The sequence below is a fragment of the Ranitomeya variabilis genome, chromosome 8 (assembly GCF_051348905.1).
Source record: "Ranitomeya variabilis isolate aRanVar5 chromosome 8, aRanVar5.hap1, whole genome shotgun sequence".
NCBI classification, from domain to species: Eukaryota; Metazoa; Chordata; class Amphibia; order Anura; family Dendrobatidae; genus Ranitomeya; species Ranitomeya variabilis.
The window spans coordinates 10,685,451-10,704,424 of NC_135239.1; the positions used below are offsets into that span (position 1 = coordinate 10,685,451).

An 18,974-nucleotide genomic window follows, 5' to 3' on the forward strand; every position below is an offset into this window, starting at 1 on the left:
ATTTCAAGAGCCATACATTTCTTCCATTAATATATCTAAATAAGAGCACCATTTTGGGGTATATAAAACACATTAATTAACTTTTATAACTTTTTTAACATTTTAGCATTATTTGTTTTTACTTTTCTTTTCTACTCCTTGTCATTAAGTAATAACAACATGTTTATTTAATTCCCAAGTTACTTTGTTACTTGGCATCCCAACAAAGTATAGTGACTTCTATTTTTAGTCATTTGCACATTAAAAATATATTTTATGGAAAAAAGTACCTTGCATGTTCTTACATTCTGAAGGTCATAACGTTAGTTTTTTCCATAAAAGTAGCTGTTTTTGTGTTGTCATTATTTTTAATAATAATTTATTAAACTCAATTAACACATATTTCTCTGGAGGGAACATAAATCAGTGATCATTTGATCGCTTCTCTAATGCTTTGAAATATAGCCCGACTGACAGCTTTTCAGTCTCTGCCCACCCAGGCTGACTGACAAGCGCAGCTTGTACTGAGCAGAGTGAGATCTCAGCAGAGAGGAGGAGCACTGAGGAGGTGTCAATCTACAGCAGGCGGAGACTTTTCAATAAGTATTATTCAAACATTCTGACTTGGATTTCACAGCAATACCCCAGCTCCATCAAGTCTAAGAGATCTATTTAATAATGTATGCCAGTATTCATTCATCTCCTCTCTCATGGTAACATTCAGACATAATGTGCAAATATCCTCCTCAGAGAAGAAGAGGTCTAAAACTTGAGTGTCTCCTGTTGTGAATTCTGTTTTTGGGCTCCCTCTGGTGGTTACTGGTGGTACTGGCTGACTTTTGTCTTGCACCTGTTCCCATCAGGAAACTGGGAGTTTCCTATTTAGTCTGGCTTCTCAGTCATTCTAGTGCCGGCAATCAATGTTACCAGAGCACCTCTGTTGCTTGCTACCTGCTCCAAGTCTGCAATTCAGCTAAGTTGAAATCTTTGGCTTTTTTGTGTTTGTTTTGTCCAGCATGCATTTGTATTTCTCGTGCTGCTGGAAGCTCTAGTGATCTGAAATTACTACTCCGGTGTCATGAGTTGATAACGGAGTCAAGGTAGTTTCAGGATGGCTCCTTAGGGTTTTGAGGTAACCGCGAAGTCCTCTTTTGTATTTTCATCTATCTAGTCAGAGGGCCTCACTTTGCTGAATCTATATTCATACTGCGTTTGTGTTTTCCTCTTGCCTAACCGTTATTATATGTGGGGGGCTACTATAACTTTTGGGGTTTCCCTGGAGGCAAGCCAGGTCTGTGTATTCCTCTTCTAGGGGCAGCTAGATCTCCGGCTGGCGCGAGGTGTCTAGGGATAAAACATAGGCACACCCCCTGGCTATTTTTATTTGTGTGTTAGGTTCAGCATCGCGGTTACCTGAGATACCATCTTCCTAGAGCTAATCCGTTTTTGCCCGTGTCCCTGCCATTGGGAATCATGACAGTATTGCCGGCCATAATGTATTAAAGGTATTGGCTAAAGAAGGAGAGAAAAAAAGAAGTTTCTGACATTTTTTTTTTTTTTACTCAGAAGTTCTGTCTAGCCATAATTGCCATCTGCTGTTTTTTTTTTTTTTTTTTTTTTTTTCTCCTCTTAACCCCTGAATGGCTCAGATCTCTGCTGTTGAGAAATGGATATCCAGAGTTTAGCTTCAAATCTTAATACTCTTGCCTCTAAGGTTCAAATATCCAAGACTATGTTATACATGCTCCTATGTTTGAACCCAAGATCCCTATACCTGAGTTCTTTTCTGGAGATAGATCTCGTTTTCTGAATTTTAAGCACAATTGTAAATTGTATCTTTCTCTGAGATCTCGCTCCGCTGGAGACCCTGCTCAGCAGGTTAGAATTGTTATTTCCTTGTTGCGGGGTGACCCCCAGAATTGGGCATTTGCATTGGCACCAGGGGATCCTGCGCTGCTCAATGTGGATGCGTTTTTTCTGGCACTGGGGTTGCTCTATGAGGAACCTAATTTGGAGATTCAGGCTGAAAAGGCCTTGATAGCCCTCTCTCAAGGGCATGATGAAGCTGAAATATATTGTCAAAATTTCGAAAATGGTCGGTGCTTACTCAGTGGAATGAGTGCGCCCTGGCGGCGAATTTCAGAGAAGGTCTCTCTGACGCCGTTAAAGATGTCATGGTGGGGTTTCCTACGCCCACAGGTCTGAATGAATCCATGACTATGGCTATTCAGATTGATCGGCGTTTACGGGAGCGCAAACCTGTGCACCATTTGGCGGTGTCTTCTGAGCAGGCACCGGAGATTATGCAATGTGATAGAATTCTGTCCAGAAGTGAACGGCAGAATTATAGGCGTAAAAATGGGTTGTGCTTCTACTGTGGTGATTCTGCTCATGTTATATCAGCATGCTCTAAACGCACAAAAAAGGTTGATAAGTCTTTTGCAATTGGCACTTTACAGTCTAAGTTTATTTTGTCTGTAACTTTGATCTGTTCATTATCATCTATTACTGTGGATGCCTATGTGGATTCTGGCGCTTCCTTGAGTCTTCTGGATTGGTCCTTTGCCAGACGCTGTGGGTTTAGCCTAGAGCCTTTGGAAGTTCCTATCCCTCTGAAGGGTATCGACTCCACACCATTGGCTAGGAATAAACCACAATACTGGACACAAGTGACTATGTGTATGACTCCTGACCATCGGGAGCTGATTCGCTTCCTTGTGTTGCATAACTTGCATGATGTCTTAGTGCTTGGATTGCCATGGTTGCAAACTCATAATCCAGTCCTTGACTGGAAAACAATGTCTGTGTTAAGCTGGGGATGTCAGGGGGCTCATGGGGAAGTACCTTTGGTTTCCATTGCTTCATCTACTCCCTCTGAAATTCCGGCATTTTTGTCTGATTTTTGTGATGTGTTTGAGGAGCCTAAACTTAGTTCTCTCCCCCCTCACAGGGATTGCGATTGTGCTATAGACTTGATTCCGGGCAGCAAGTTTCCCAAGGGTCATTTGTTCAATCTATCTGTGCCTGAGCATGCTGCTATGCGAGAGTATATTAAGGAGTCCTTGGAAAAGGGACATATCCATCCATCCTCTTCCCCTTTAGGAGCAGGTTTTTTTTTCGTGGGTAAAAAAGATGGCTCCCTGAGGCCCTGTATTGATTATCGCCTGTTGAATAAGATTACAGTCAAATACCAGTATCCATTGCCACTATTGACTGATTTATTTGCTCGTATTAAAGGGGCAAAGTGGTTCTCTAAGGTTGATCTTCGGGGTGCGTATAATTTGGTGCGGATTAAGCAGGGAGATGAGTGGAAAACTGCATTTAATACGCCCGAGGGCCATTTTGAGTATTTGGTAATGCCTTTTGGTCTTTCTAATGCTCCTTCAGTCTTTCAGTCCTTTATGCACGATATTTTCCGTAAATACCTGGATAAATTTATGATTGTGTATTTGGATGATATTTTGATTTTTTCGGATGACTGGGAGTCGCATGTTCAACAGGTTAGGAAGGTTTTTCAGGTTTTGCGGGCCAATTCTCTGTTTGTAAAGGGTTCAAAGTGTATCTTTGGGGTTCAGAAGATCTCCTTTTTGGGGTATATTTTTTCCCCTTCTTCTGTTGAGATGGATCCTGTCAAGGTTCGGGCTATTTGTGATTGGACGCAGCCTACTTCCCTGAAGAGTCTTCAGAAGTTCTTGGGCTTTGCTAATTTCTATCGTCGATTTATAACTGGGTTTTCAAGTGTTGCTAAACCTCTGACTGATTTGACTAAGAAGGGTGCTGATGTTGCCAATTGGTCCTCTGCGGCTGTGGAGGCCTTTCGGGAGCTTAAGCGCCGCTTTTCTTCTGCCCCTGTGTTGCGCCAGCCTGATGTTTCGCTCCCTTTTCAGGTTGAGGTTGATGCTTCCGAGATTGGAGCGGGGGCGGTTTTGTCGCAGAAAAGTCCCGATTGCTCAGTGATGAGACCATGTGCATTCTTCTCTCGAAAATTTTCGCCCGCCGAGCGAAATTATGATGTCGGTAATCGGGAGCTCTTGGCTATGAAGTGGGCATTTGAGGAGTGGCGTCATTGGCTTGAGGGTGCTAGACATCAGGTGGTGGTCTTGACTGATCACAAGAATCTGATTTACCTTGAGTCTGCCAGGCGTCTGAATCCTAGACAGGCGCGCTGGTCATTGTTTTTCTCTCGGTTTAATTTTGTGGTTTCATACTTGCCGGGCTCGAAAAATGTGAAGGCAGATGCTCTTTCTAGGAGTTTTGAGCCTGACTCCTCTGGTGATTCGGAGCCTACGAGTATCCTTAAGGATGGAGTGATTGTGTCTGCTGTCTCCCCAGACTTGCGACGTGCTTTGCAGGAGTTTCAGACTGAGAGGCCTGATCGTTGTCCGTCTGGGAGATTGTTTGTTCCAGATGAGTGGACCAGTAGAGTCATCTCAGAGGTTCATTCTTCTGTGTTGGCGGGCCACCCTGGAATTTTTGGTACCAGAGATTTGGTGGCCAGGTCCTTCTGGTGGCCTTCCCTGTCTCGGGATGTGCGTACCTTTGTACAGTCTTGTGATGTTTGCGCTCGGGCCAAGCCTTGCTGTTCTCGGGCTAGTGGATTGTTGTTGTCCCTGCCTATTCCGAAGAGGCCGTGGACGCACATCTCTATGGACTTTATCTCGGATCTCCCGGTTTCTCAGAAAATGTCCGTCATTTGGGTGGTGTGTGACCGTTTTTCTAAGATGGTTCATTTGGTACCCTTGCCCAAATTGCCTTCTTCATCGGAGTTGGTTCCTTTATTTTTTCAGAATGTGGTTCGCTTACATGGTATCCCGGAAAACATCGTGTCTGATAGAGGATCTCAATTTGTGTCTAGGTTCTGGCGAGCGTTCTGTGCCAGGATGGGCATTGATTTGTCTTTTTCATCTGCGTTCCATCCTCAGACTAATGGCCAGACGGAGTGAACTAATCAGACTTTGGAGACTTATTTGAGGTGTTTTGTGGCTGCTGATCAGGATGATTGGGTCACCTTTTTGCCGTTGGCAGAGTTTGCCCTCAATAATCGGGCCAGTTCTGCTACTCTGGTTTCTCCTTTCTTTTGCAATTCTGGGTTTCACCCTCGTTTTTCATCTGGTCAGGTGGAATCTTCGGATTGTCCTGGAGTGGATTCTGTGGTGGATAGACTGCAACGGATTTGGAGTCATGTGGTGGACAATTTGAAGTTGTCTCAGGAGAAGACTCAGCAGTTTGCTAATCGTCATCGTCGTGTGGGTCATCATCTCCGCGTTGGGGACTTGGTGTGGTTATCTTCTCGTTTTGTCCCTATGAAGGTCTCTTCTCCTAAGTTTAAACCTCGGTTCATTGGTCCTTATAAGATTTTGGAGATTCTTAATCCTGTATCTTTTCGTTTGGACCTACCAGCATCTTTCACCATTCATAATGTCTTCCATCGGTCGTTGTTGCGGAGGTACGAGGTACCGGTTGTTCCTCCTGTTGAGCCTCCTGCTCCTGTGCTGGTGGAGGGTGAATTGGAGTATGTTGTGGAGAAGATTTTGGACTCTCGCGTTTCCAGACGGAGACTTCAATATTTGGTTAAATGGAAGGGATACGGTCAGGAGGATAATTCTTGGGTGACTGCCTCCGATGTTCATGCCTCTGATTTGGTTCGCGCCTTTCATAGGGCGCATCCAGATCGCCCTGGTGGTTCTCATGAGGGTTCGGTGCCCCCTCCTTAAGGGGGGGGTACTGTTGTGAATTCTGTTTTTGGGCTCCCTCTGGTGGTTACTGGTGGTACTGGCTGACTTTTGTCTTGCACCTGTTCCCATCAGGAAACTGGGAGTTTCCTATTTAGTCTGGCTTCTCAGTCATTCTAGTGCCGGCAATCAATGTTACCAGAGCACCTCTGTTGCTTGCTACCTACTCCAAGTCTGCAATTCAGCTAAGTTGAAATCTTTGGCTTTTTTGTGTTTGTTTTGTCCAGCATGCATTTATATTTCTCGTGCTGCTGGAAGCTCTAGTGATCTGAAATTACTACTCCGGTGTCATGAGTTGATAACGGAGTCAAGGTAGTTTCAGGATGGCTCCTTAGGGTTTTGAGGTAACCGCGAAGTCCTCTTTTGTATTTTCATCTATCTAGTCAGAGGGCCTCACTTTGCTGAATCTATATTCATACTGCGTTTGTGTTTTCCTCTTGCCTAACCGTTATTATATGTGGGTGGCTACTATAACTTTTGGGGTTTCCCTGGAGGCAAGTCAGGTCTGTGTATTCCTCTTCTAGGGGCAGCTAGATCTCCGGCTGGCGCGAGGTGTCTAGGGATAAAACATAGGCACACCCCCTGGCTATTTTTATTTGCGTGTTAGGTTCAGCATCGCGGTTACCTGAGATACCATCTTCCTAGAGCTAGTCCGTTTTTGCCCGTGTCCCTGCCATTGGGAATCATGACAGTCTCCTACTGTTGGTAACAGTCTGAAAAGTCCATTTTGACCTTTGTAAAGCTTGTTAAAGGGGAGATATTGACCTTTGGAATTGCTACTTCCAATGGGAGGCACTAGAGTGTCTATCAACTTCCTCTCTGAAAAGTATATTTGCATATTTAATTTCCCAGAAAGCATTGCATGGCCATTAAGTCTCCTTACGCCAGCTTGCAATGCTCCACAAAGATAAAAGTCCCCCCTTAGACTCCTATATAATGTATTCTTGCCAGTAGTTTTGCCATGTCTCGTGATCAGTTGAGGTTTACCAAAGCTTTGTCAAAAAGTGGAGATTTTGTGGACACTCCGAGGCAACCCTTGAGGCAAGTGATGCTGCATTTTTTTTCTGTAAGGTCAATCCCCACATAGGATGTAACATGATATCATATGTTGGGTCCCCACCTGTGAATCAGACTCAGTTTAGATCTTTCTCGGCAGATAATGCAGTGTTACACCACCGACATCTGCCACTAACAGGACTGTATGGAGCTGAGCTACCGCTACTGCGGGTAACAACTTAAACGCTGCTGCCAATCACTGATATCAGCATTTAAAGCAATGGATGGTACCAATGGGTTAGTATGGCAGTTTGGGGTCTGCTGAAGTCTCCTGTGCTGGTCATGACAATGCTCCTAAGAAGATTGGCCTGTGGCTGGGGTTCATTACTATTATTTACCGCATCACTGTGGAATTGTAGCATGTAGTATATGCAAAAAGATGGTTGCAGGTTCAAGTCCCTTTAGGAGACAAAAAATATACTGTAGATGCAAAAAATGAACATTTTCAAAAATACAGAAAATAACAAATATATGAAAATTAGAATCATACAGTTTTTCCCCAATAAAAAAGAAAAAAAAAATTATAAGAATAAACATATGCGGTATCGCTGCATCTTACAAAGTCCATAAAAATATAAAATTAATTAACCTAATTGGTAAATGATGTAATGAGAAAAAGAAAATCAAAACATCAGAATTGCAGGGGGGTTTTTGTCTCTACAACTCTGCAAAATAAATTGAACAAGAACAAATCAAAACATCATATCTACCCCACAACTGTATCAATTAATCTTTATTTTTATATAGCACTAACATATTCCGCAGCGCTTTACAGTTTGCACACATTATGATCACTGTCCCCGATGGGGCTCACAATCTAAATTCCCTATCAGTATGTCTTTGGAAGGAAACCGGAGAACCCGGAGGAAACCCACGCAAACACAGGGAGAACATACAGACTCCTTGCAGATGTTGTCCTTGGTGGGATTAGAACCCAGGACTCCAGCGCTGCAAGGCTGCTGTGCTAACCACTGAGCCACCGTGCTGCCCTATCAATTAAAACTTCAGCTCAGCACACAAAAAGCGAATCCTCGCACAGTTCCATCGCCTATAAAATATAGCGTAACGGGTATTGGAAATTGGCAACCCAAAATGTTTTTTTTAATAAACTTGTGAATTTCTTTCACCATTTACATAAAAAAAAGTTTGGTATAGCTGTGAGCATACGTACCCGGAGAATCATGTTGGTGACTCATTTTTATTGAATATTAAACACCATAAAAGCAAAACCCAAAAAGCAATTTCATATTACTTTTTTTTCACAATTTCGCCACACTTGGAAATGTTTTCGTGTCTTCCAGTACACTGAATAGTAAACCAAATGATGGACATAAAAAAGGAAAACTTGTATCGGCAGAAATAAGCCCTGACATGTCTATGTCAACTAAAAAGATGAAAAAGATATGGCTTTTGAAAGAAAGGGAGGACTTTATAGTCTGTATTTTTCAGATTATAAGACGCACCTTTCCCATCCCCAAATTTGGAAGGAAAATGGGAGATGCGTCTTATAGTCCAAATGCAGATTTACCCAGGGATGCGTCGGTGGTGGAGCAGGGTCTCTTTTGCAGGGAGCTGGGAAATGGCGACTGGGAAACCAATGGTGTACTCTGCTCTGCTTACCGTCGACACTGGACTGCAGAATCGCCACACTTCTGCCATCGTCGGCTTCCTCAGGAGGGGATCCTGCTCCATGCAACTCATTCTGCTCTGCTTCACCGCCAACACCGGGTCCGCAGCATCCCACCACTGGGATACCCCCTCCTCCCACCCATGGCCCGCAGCATTGACCCTCTTCTGTCGTCAACAGCTTCCTGAGGAAAGGCCCATGTCTCCTGTGACTCCACTCCCCCGCTGCCAATCCCCAGGTAAGATACCTTAAATTCGGACTATAAGATGGACCTCCATACTATAAAAATCGTTTTTTCCTATATTCCACCCCAAAATTTGTTGTGCATCTTATGGTCAGGAGCGTCTTATAGTCCTAAAAATATGGTGGCTCAAATATGGAAAATCTAGACGTGATTTTGGTGCAAATTTGTGGTCAATCCTCAGCAAAACTTGCACCATTTGGGTCTTGTTATGGATTTGGATTATGGGAGAAATATGAAGCAAATCCACAGCCAATCTGCACCAAGAATCTGAACGGCATGAGCATTTTTAAAATCCAACCACACTAAAATCAGATATCTGAAAGGAGAATCTACAGCAAGGGTTGAGCAAAAAAATTCCCAGGACCCTGCAATGATGATGATGTGTAGGGCATAGTAATCAGAAGGGACATCAGTGATGCTGGCAGCAAGGGGGAGTTTAGACACTTTCTTGGCTGGTGGACCGGGGACCTGAGAAAGCTTTTTTCTTGTCTCTACAGTGCCACCACAGGTGAAACAACACTCTACTAAGTCCTATTCATCAATGACTGTGAAATCAGTGCACGGTTTTGTTGGGTTCCCAAAACAAAATATATGTTTTTAGCCTCTCTTGTTAAGTATTGAGGGTCTTGAATAAGCGATTGACCCGCTATTGACTCAGAATTCCCTAAAACCAGTATTTGTAACTCTTCTAAACCAGATAATAAGAGTCAATCTTAGGTTTTGTATCTCTGTAAATAATTATAAATATAATTTCCAACCTTAATGTTAATCCCTTGGACGGGGGTGCGTCTGGTTGACGTATAAGCCACATTGAAAACTTTGTGTATTTTGATAAACAACCTCCAGTGGAGAATTGCCTCCAAGTAGAAGCTCCTCGCAGCCTCCAGAACCGATATAATCCCCTGTTATCGTGCACAGATAAGAAGATCCTTTAGCATTTTAACCATTTTCCTTGTTTGATTTTTGTGTTTGCTACTTAAATGAAGAGCCAGGACACCGCTGAGTGTACAGCTGGTGTACAACCATCGCAACGGGGATATTTTATCCAACTGTTTAATGCAACTAGTAAATTGCTTAATAAGAAGATTGTAAAACATTTATTAAGTGCTTCCTGTCAAATCAATAATTCATTATTTTTCTCAGGGTCTTGCTTTACGCTTCTTGTTTGAGAGCCAAGGTCACCTTTTATTGTTTGGGGTGCACGTGTGAGATGGATGTAATGGGAGGATGATGGTGTACGCAGCACGTGGAGAAGAACCACTCATCCTTTTATTTAGTGGTAGTTTTTTTTTGTTGCCATTTAATTGAATAAATAACAATGTCAAACGAGACAAATTAACGGTTAATTAAGTTATTTGGGTTTCACTCTTGTATCATGCTTTGCTTACACAATCTACCTTTTGCCTTACAGTAATTTGGGCATTTTAATTGGTGCTGAGAAAATTGCAACTGAATCAAATCAGTGGAGAACATGATACATACAATTACCCCACTCATGACAAGTATCGTCTCAGCTTTCGTTTCCTATTGCTCTAATTGCTGCTGAAACAAAAGAATTTTGCATACTTGCTCTTCTGATTCATGCATGCTAATTAAGACGACACTTCTAAAAACAATACAGGGAAAACTTGCTTTGTGCTATGGCCACGTTCCAGAAATGTGCATTCTGTAAACTCCGATCTATTTGGTGCCGAAAAGCTTTGGTTTCACCCTTCATCCCAGAAGAGAGATGTGGACCTTGCTGCTGGAAGTTTCCAAGGTGGCCGTTCCGAAAAGTCATGTTTCGGTAGTATCAGAGGTGATACAATATTAGCAGGAAAGGAGCAAAGAGTTGTCATCAGGGGAGTGGACAACTAATGGACAGGGTGGCGCTCACAGCAGGCCGGCATCAGTAACCATAGAGGTCTCAAGGAACTCTATGGTTATCATCCTGACGCATCGCCGACCCCCGATCATGTGACGGGGGTCGGCGATGCAAACATTTCCGGCCGAGCGGCCGGAAGCGCCGGTTAAATGCCGCTGTCAGCGTTTGACAGCGTCATTTATCTGGTTAATAGTGGTGGGTGAATCGCCGCTATTGCGGGCACATGTCAGCTGTACAAAACAGCTGACATGTCCCGGCTTTGAGCTGGGCTCAGCGCCGGAGCCCACATCAAAGCAGGGGACCCAACCTCCACAGTAATAGTGCAGCGGAGGTCGGGAAGGGGTTAAATTTCCTTTGCCCGCTCAGTGCAACGGTGCTGGGCAATTGCCACTGTGACATTCCTGATAGGCCGCCTGCCTGGCTACCGAGTACCCCGGCTCGAGCAGCCGCGGCAATTGCAAGTGCATCAAAATTGCTATTTTACAATTGTTTGGGGGGATTTTTATTTATCATTTTCACCATATGGTAAAAGTGACCTGGCAATATAATTCTCCAGGTCAGTACGAGTAAGCAGATACCAAACATGTATAGGGTTTTTTTTATTTAAGTAATGAAAAAAAATTAAAAAATTCTTAGAAAAATGTTTTGGCATTTGTTGCCATTTTCCGAGACCGTAACATTCTCATTTTTTGAGATATGGAGCTGGGTGGGGGCTTATTTTTGTATCCTGAGCTTACATTTTTACTGATACTATATTGGGGTAGATATGATGCTTTGTTTGCCCTTACTGCATTTTAGTGCAATCTTGCAGCGGTCAAAAAATGTAAATCTGGAGTTTTGATTGTTTTTTGTTACGTCTTTTACTGATCGGATTAACTTATTTTGATAGATCGGACTTTTACGAATGTAGCAATACCAAATATGTGTATTTTTTGTTTTATTAATCATCTTATTTTTGATGGGACAACATTGATGATTTTAACTTTTGTGTTTTTTTTTTTTTTTTTTAATATTTGTAAAAACGTTTTTTTTTTTCACTTTTTACCGGATTTAATAGTCCCCTTAGAGGACTTGACCCTGCGATCATCTGATTTCCTGACATTGTAGCAGAACAATTTATACAGTGTAGGGATTTACTCGCCTTCAGGCAGCTGGTAGCATTCACTCGTAGGCCCGTAGTTTCTGGGTCAAACAGGGAGGTTTATTGAAGGGCATAAACTTTCAGCGGAATGGAAAACAAACAGCCTTTCTCCGGCATAAAGGAACAAAATAAATAGTCCAGATACAGGTACATGCCTGTCACCCATTCAGACAAATGTACAGCTGTCTCTCACATTCTGTCAGAGAGACCTGCACCAAGAGGTCTCTAGTCTTCCCCTGTCCTCCCAGACACAGACCACTGTCTCTCACCCATGTGGCAGAAATTCTAGCACTTCATCTGGCTCAGTTTAGTTTGGCCCTCTGCATCTCCCAGCAGGATCTACACCCTGCTCTGCTACCCAGTACACCGCGCACCAAGTCAACCTACTTCCTACTTCTAGCAAAAAACTATGCAGGTGCCTCTAATCATACCTTGCAGATTTGGGGTGTAACCCTGTCCTACCTGGTTTTCCTACAACCGATACATTTATACCTTCACATATTAAAATTCAGTAATACTTGTTGTGTCCCATGAATGGAACAACTCGTTGTGTATTCTCTATGTTATTCATTGCTTTCTGCTGTTGCTAGGGAAAAGCTCTGCCCTTTGAAGTTTGTCCCTTCTTCTCTTCTGTAGTTGATAATTTTGGCCTTTGCTCCTCCCTTCTTTCTCATTATCAGTTTGCTGTAGCCATTTTGGATGTACATGTGTACTTCTTCTGTTTGGATTACTCTTTCCACCTGCTGCATTGTGCTTAAATGCAAGATTTCAGAGAAAATCAACTCTGTTTCTCCTGGACTCTTATTACGTCATTGTGGCTGAGTTGGAACTATCTGAGGACGCATCGCATGTGAGTACAACAATCATACAGTTATCTAAGGGATTGATGGCTGAGGATTTAGAGACTCATACTACCTTGAAGAGTCAGAATAATACTGGTAATGGGTTAAAATAATATAACTGTCAGATCACTGGATGCAGTGATGGTGTGACCTGCAGCCAATCTCTGGCCTCAGTGGTCTCCTGCCATCTACCTTGGCATCAGTGATGAGACCAGTTATTAGCTGCAGCAAAGAGACCGCACTGAAGTATCAAAAGATTTAAATGGTGAGAAAATTATTATTTTTTTAATTACAAGCCCATCTTTTACATCTTCTTTGAAAACGGAGAGAAAGTCATAACCTGACTGTTAGAAATCAGCAATCGTTATTAACCAAATAATCCCCATGAGCACCATAAATGTGCAGCAGTGAGCTCACAGGAGCAAATCGTCCTCTTGCTGCAACAGCTGAGAGGGCTCCCGCAGGTTGCACAGATCGCTTGATGAACACTCAAGGCAGGAATGAATCCAGACCAAGGGGTGAAAGCTAAAATTCAAAAACTTAATTGGATGTATATTTAAAAATACTCTTGGAAGAAATGACAAGGCCAACGCATTTTGAGCAATGGCGCACCTAATCATGACTAGCAGCAGCATTGCTCAAAAAGCGTTACTTCCAAGCCTATGTATAATTATACATTTAATAACGTTTTTGCACCCCTTGTGCTGGGCGTGCAGAACTTGGATTTAAGTAACTGTCATTCCAAAAACTTTGTTATTTTTAATTACCTTTTTTACTATATTTTAGGTCATCTTTAACTTACTTTTTACTGTTTTAAACACATCGCTAATAGCAGAATAGTTATAAACTAGATTCTAGACTATTTTCCGTGTTGTAACAGTGTATCCTTCCATGATTACATTACCTTGCTTCACCGCTTTCACTCGTCATCCGCTGCTACATTTGTATCTCTGTTTGCTCCATCAGCTCCTGGATGAGCTCCTGCACAGAATCTCCACTGCTCGGGATCAGTTAAGCTGTTTTTTTATCCATTTTGGTTTTGGAAGCTTCAATAGTCACTTACTAAAATGAAACAAATGGAAAAACATTTTTTGCGCTTGTCATTTGTTCGGGCCAAAATAAGAAATCATTAATCATGAGATCCGACTTCGCCATCTTACGAGATTGCTAAATACACTTTGATTTTCATTTGAGCAGCTTCTTTCTTTCGGCTGCAGCTGAAGGCAAAAATTAGAAACTGGAAAATGGCCAATATCAAAATGTAAAAATGAAGTGAGCGGCTTTTCTGTAGAAATACCGGGTTTTGTTAGGGAAAAATAAATATTTTTTATGGCTTATTCAGGGATTGTCATTTTAACCGCTTTCATGCAAGGTGTAACCAGATATTCCTGCTCTGTACGGACGATGCTGCGGGAAAACACTTGAGGTTGTGCAAACTGAGACAAAGTGAAAGATAACACAGCACAATATCATGCAGATGTTACCGGGACGTTATTTATGAAGTGCGGTGATACGAAAGCTGCATATATCAATGCGTTTGGTGCTGGGAAAGTATTTTAAGAACTTCAAATAAAGCTGTGCTCTGTTTAGATGTTGGTAATCCTAAACATATGAGAGCATTGTCTTTAGAAATAAAAGGGAAACAATGCGGATATTGTTAAAGGGGATTTCAGGGAGTAGGAGATTGATGACCTGTCCGCAGGGTCGATCATTAGCAAAAGTTCAGTGAGGTCCCAACTTCTGACACCTCCACCCATTACCTGAATGAAGGTGGAACATCTCCGGCGCTTGTGAAGCGGCCATGCTTGATACTGCAGGCTCTCTCCTTAACGGGTGCATGGGGCAGAAACATACGGGGAGAGTAGAATCCAACATCATTCTGACATTGAGGAATATTCCTTAAAGTTCCAGAATCTCGCTTTAGGGTAAGTTCACACTGGTTGCCTTATTTCCTTGGTTTTTCGCATGTTTTTTGTGGCATTTTTTGACAGGCTAGATTTGTCTCGTGCATGCTGATAAAGTTTAGTGTTGAAAAAAAAGTTCTGTTCCATAAAATCAGGTTTTGGCACAAAAAAAAACACAGCAAAACCTGATACCTGCGTTTTTGGTGCACTTTTTCAGCATTTTTTCACCACCTATTGAAGGCAAAGAGTGAAAAACGTGAAAAAACGCTGAATGAAGTGACATGATCCATTGTGCAAAAAACCCTGCAAAGCACAAAAAACTGATGACAAAAAAACCAATGTATGTGCATGAGATTTCTGAAATCTCATAGGCTTTACTGGTACTGTAAAAAAGTAGCTGAAAATTAGCATAAAATAATGCAGCAAAAAATGCAGCAAAAACGCTCAGTGTGAACTTAGCCTGTATAAAAGCTAAGGCAGATAATGCAGCAGACATGTTGGGGTGAATCTGGATAGTGAGCGAACTTCACAGATCGCGGCTCAGCAATAAAGAGAAAGGAATAAAAAGTTATAAAACACTGAATAAACTGTACAGATAGTGTGTGACAGCACAGCAGTGAACAAGCTTAGTTTGTGAGGAATAGCCATATACAAGTGCTTCTCACAAAATTACAATATCATCAAAAAGTGAATTTATTTCACTTCTTCAATACAAAACGTGAATCTCATATATTTTATAGAGTCATTACACACAGAGTGATCTATTTCACGTGTTTATTTCTGTTAATGTTGATGATTATGGCTTACAGCCAATGAAAACCCAAAAGTAATTATCTCAGTAAATTAGAATAATTAACATAAAACACCTGTAAAGGCTCCTAAGTGTTTATAAAGGTCCTTAGTCTGTTTCAGTAGCTCCACAATCATGGGGAAGACTGCTGACCTGACAGATGTCCAGAAGGCGTCACTGACACACTCCACAAGGAGGGGAAGCCACAAAAGGTCATTGCTGAAGAAGCCGGCTGTTCACAGACTGCTGTATCCAAGAATATTAATGGAAAGTGGAAGGAAAAAGTGTGGTAGAAAAAGGTGCACAAGCAACCGGGATAACCGCAGCCTGGAAAGGATTAAGATAAGGCCTTTCAACAACTTGAGGGAGATTCACCAGGAGTGGACTGCTGCTGGAGTCATTACTCCACCACGCACAGACGTATCCAGGACACGGACTACAAGTGTCACATTCCTTGTGTCCAGCCACTCATGACCAATAGACAACGCCAGAAGCGTCTTACCTGGGCCAAGGAGAAGAAGAACCGGACTGTTCTCAGTGGTCCAAGGTGTTGTGTTCAGATGAAAGTACATTCTGCATTTAATTTGGAAATCCAGGTCCCAGAGTCTGGAGGAAGAGTGGAGAGGCCACAATCCAAGCTGCTGGAGGTCTAGTGTGAAGTCTCCACAATCAGTGATGGTTTGGGGAGCCATGTCATCTGCTGGTGTAGGTCCACTGTGTTTTATCAAGACCAAAGTCAGCGCAGCCATCTACCAGGACATATTAGAGCACTTCATGATTCCCTCTGCCGACAAGCTTTTTGGAGATGGAAATGTTATTCTCCAGCAGGACTTGGCCCCTGTCCACACTGCCAAAAGTACCAATACCTGGAGTAAAAACAACAGTATCACTGGGCTTGATTGGCAGCAAACTCGCCTGACCTTAACCCCATAGAGAATCTATGGAAGAAGATGAGACACCAGACCCAACAATGTAGATGAGCTGAAGGCTGCTATCAAAGCAACCTGGGCTTCCATAACCCCTCAGTAGTGCCACAAGCTGATCGCCTCCATGCCACGCCGCATTGATGCAGTAATTGATGCAAAAGGAGCCGCAACCAAGTACTGAGGGCATTTACTGAACATACATTTCACTAGGACGACATTTCAGATTTTAAAATCATTTTTCAAGCTGGTGTTATAAAGTATTCTAATTTACTGAGATAATGACTTTTGGGTTTTCATTGGCTGTAAGCCATAATCATCAACATTAACAGAAATAAACGCGTGAAATAGATCACTCTGTGTGTAATGACTCTATAGAATATATGAGATTCACTTTTTGTATTGAAGAACTGAAAAAAATTAACTTTTTGATGATATTCTAATTTTGTGAGAAGCACCTGTATGTTGAGCTTACTTGTGCATTACTAAGTCTATGTTTGCATTAAAGAGTTTGAAGGAGATTGGATACAGTCGTAGGAGACCTCAGAGTGTTACACACATCTTTTCAGTGTACTTGGAGACTTTGCAGTAGTTTCAATTTGTAGTGAATTGAAAAATATTTAGAATATGGAGTTATATATAATAATAATAATTATTATATATATATATATATATATATATATATATATATATACAGTATATATATACCCCCAACCTACTGTCTCCTTCCCCATAATCCTGTAGAATGTAAGCCCGCAAGGGCAGGGTCCTCACCCCTCTGTATCAGTCTGTCATTGTTAGTCTGTCTACTGTAAGTGATGTCTGTAACTTGTATGTAACCCCTTCTCATGTACAGCACCATGGAATCAATGGTGCTATATAAATAATAATAATAAAAAAATCTCTTTCCTGTATGGTAAATTGAATTAACTGGAAACATTTGCCAAACCTTTCGTACAGCTGTTTTCTGTGCAGGTTGCTGATGTCTTGCAGCAGCAGAACTTACGCAGGTCTAATGCTGTTCATCCTGCTGTGTGCTTAGTAATAATAATGATCATTTTATTTCTGTAACACCGACATATTCTGCAGCACTTTACAATTGAGCTGGGACTTGTACAGACAATAAAGACATCACAAAGTAAGCCATAGCTCAGCAGTTACAGGAGGAGTGAGCACCCTGCTGCTCACAAGATACAATCTATAAGGAAATGGGGCATGCACAACAGGGAGAACGTGCTGTCCTGGACGGTCCATCTGTAAATGTAATACCTAGGGGTAATGATATGAAACTGCATGATCTCGCCATCGGCCAATGTCTAAGTAAAGAAACCAAGTGCTATCGGGTGCATGGAGGATTTGGAGAAAGATGAGTAGAAAGGGACAGATTATGAGGAAAATTTAGAATGGGGGGGAACAGGGGAGAGTTAGGTTCGTGAGTTGAGGTGATAGACATGTCTAAAGAGATGTGTTTTTAAAGCATGCTTAAAAATGTGAGGGCTAGGTATTAGTCGAATTCCCCGGGGTAGTGCATTCCAGGATACTGGTGCAGCACGATATAAGACTTGGAGACTGAGGTGCGAGGTTTGAATTATTGAGGATGTTTGTCTTAGATTTGTTGCAGAACAGAGAGCTCAGGTAGGATGGTAGAGAGAAATGAGGAGATGGTGGTGCTGTAAGGAGATAAACAAAGGGAACATTTATTACAGCGAGCTAATGTATAACAGAATGTCTGAAAGTTAGCGCCACCATCCTCTGGTCAAAGATTGTAGGACAAGAAAAAGTGGAAATGATTACATCAACAGGAACTGAATAACGAAGCACCTGATTCTTGAGGGGAAGAGACTGAAGGAGACACCAGGTCAGGCAAAAAATTCTGGTGCTGTGAATAATTCTACAAGGCCCAGGAGGACAGACGTATGGTTCCACAAAGTTGGCTTTTGGCCACTAATTTGAATGACCAGACCCAAGTCAGGAATCAAGTGACCAGACCCAAGTCAAGAATTGAGTGGCCAGACCCTAATGAAGAATTGAGTTACCAGACCCGAGTGAAGAATCTAGAAACCAGAACTGTGTAGAGCTTTGGGGGTGAGAGACAAGTTTATATTGGACTTTTGTAGCAGGTAGCTAACCAGTGTAATGACTGGCACAAGGTGGAGGCATCGGTGAAGCTGCTGGACAGAAAAATGACCCTGGCTCACGTATTCAGGACAAATTGGAGAGGAGAACGTTTGGCAAAACGGAGACAGATCAGTAGAGAGTTGCAGTAGTCCAGACGAAAATAAATAAGAGTGACAATAAGAGTTTTTGTACTTTAAAGGATGAGAAATGGTCGGATTCTGGAGAGGTTTTTATAGATGCCGGGGTCAGGAGCAGGTGTGCAATTGGATTTAGGAAATAAAGGAAAGTTCTGTGTCAAATATCACCCCAAGACAGCGGGCTAGCTTAGTATAAGTGTTTGTGTCTAACCCCTTTCTGACATATGACGTACTATCCCGTCGAGGTGGCATGGGCCTGAGGAAGGTAGCAGTCTGCTGCCGAAACGCGTAGTGGTTCAATAAAAGGTTTGTTTACCACCAATCCATTGCAGTGTGCTCTATAGCCATAGCGCTCTTTAAATTGACCACATTTTTCCCCCAAAAAAAAAGTTTAAAGAAATGAGGATGAGCTGCAATACCACAATGACCTGTGAACAAGGGTAGCGCCAGGGGCGTAACTACCGCGGTCGCAGGGGTCGCAATTGCGACGGGGCCCGCAGTGCTTAGGGGCCCCTAAGAACTCTGAGCTACAAAATGGGCCGCCGGCCCTTTATAAACCTTCTTTACAGGCCCTGGTGCACGTGCACTCTCTCAGTGCATGCGCGATCACGGGTGGG

General features: G+C 42.5%; 1 long non-coding RNA gene across 1 annotated transcript in view; it reads right to left on the reverse strand.

Annotated features, from left to right (window-relative positions):
- LOC143788316 (uncharacterized) overlaps positions 1-13,478 on the reverse strand; it is a 335,194-nt gene extending 321,716 nt beyond the window's left edge. Inside the window, exon 1 of the long non-coding RNA XR_013218602.1 lies at positions 13,390-13,478. This is a non-coding gene — a long non-coding RNA (uncharacterized LOC143788316). The remainder of the gene's footprint in view (positions 1-13,389) is intronic.
- Positions 13,479-18,974: the final 5,496 nt, after the last annotated feature.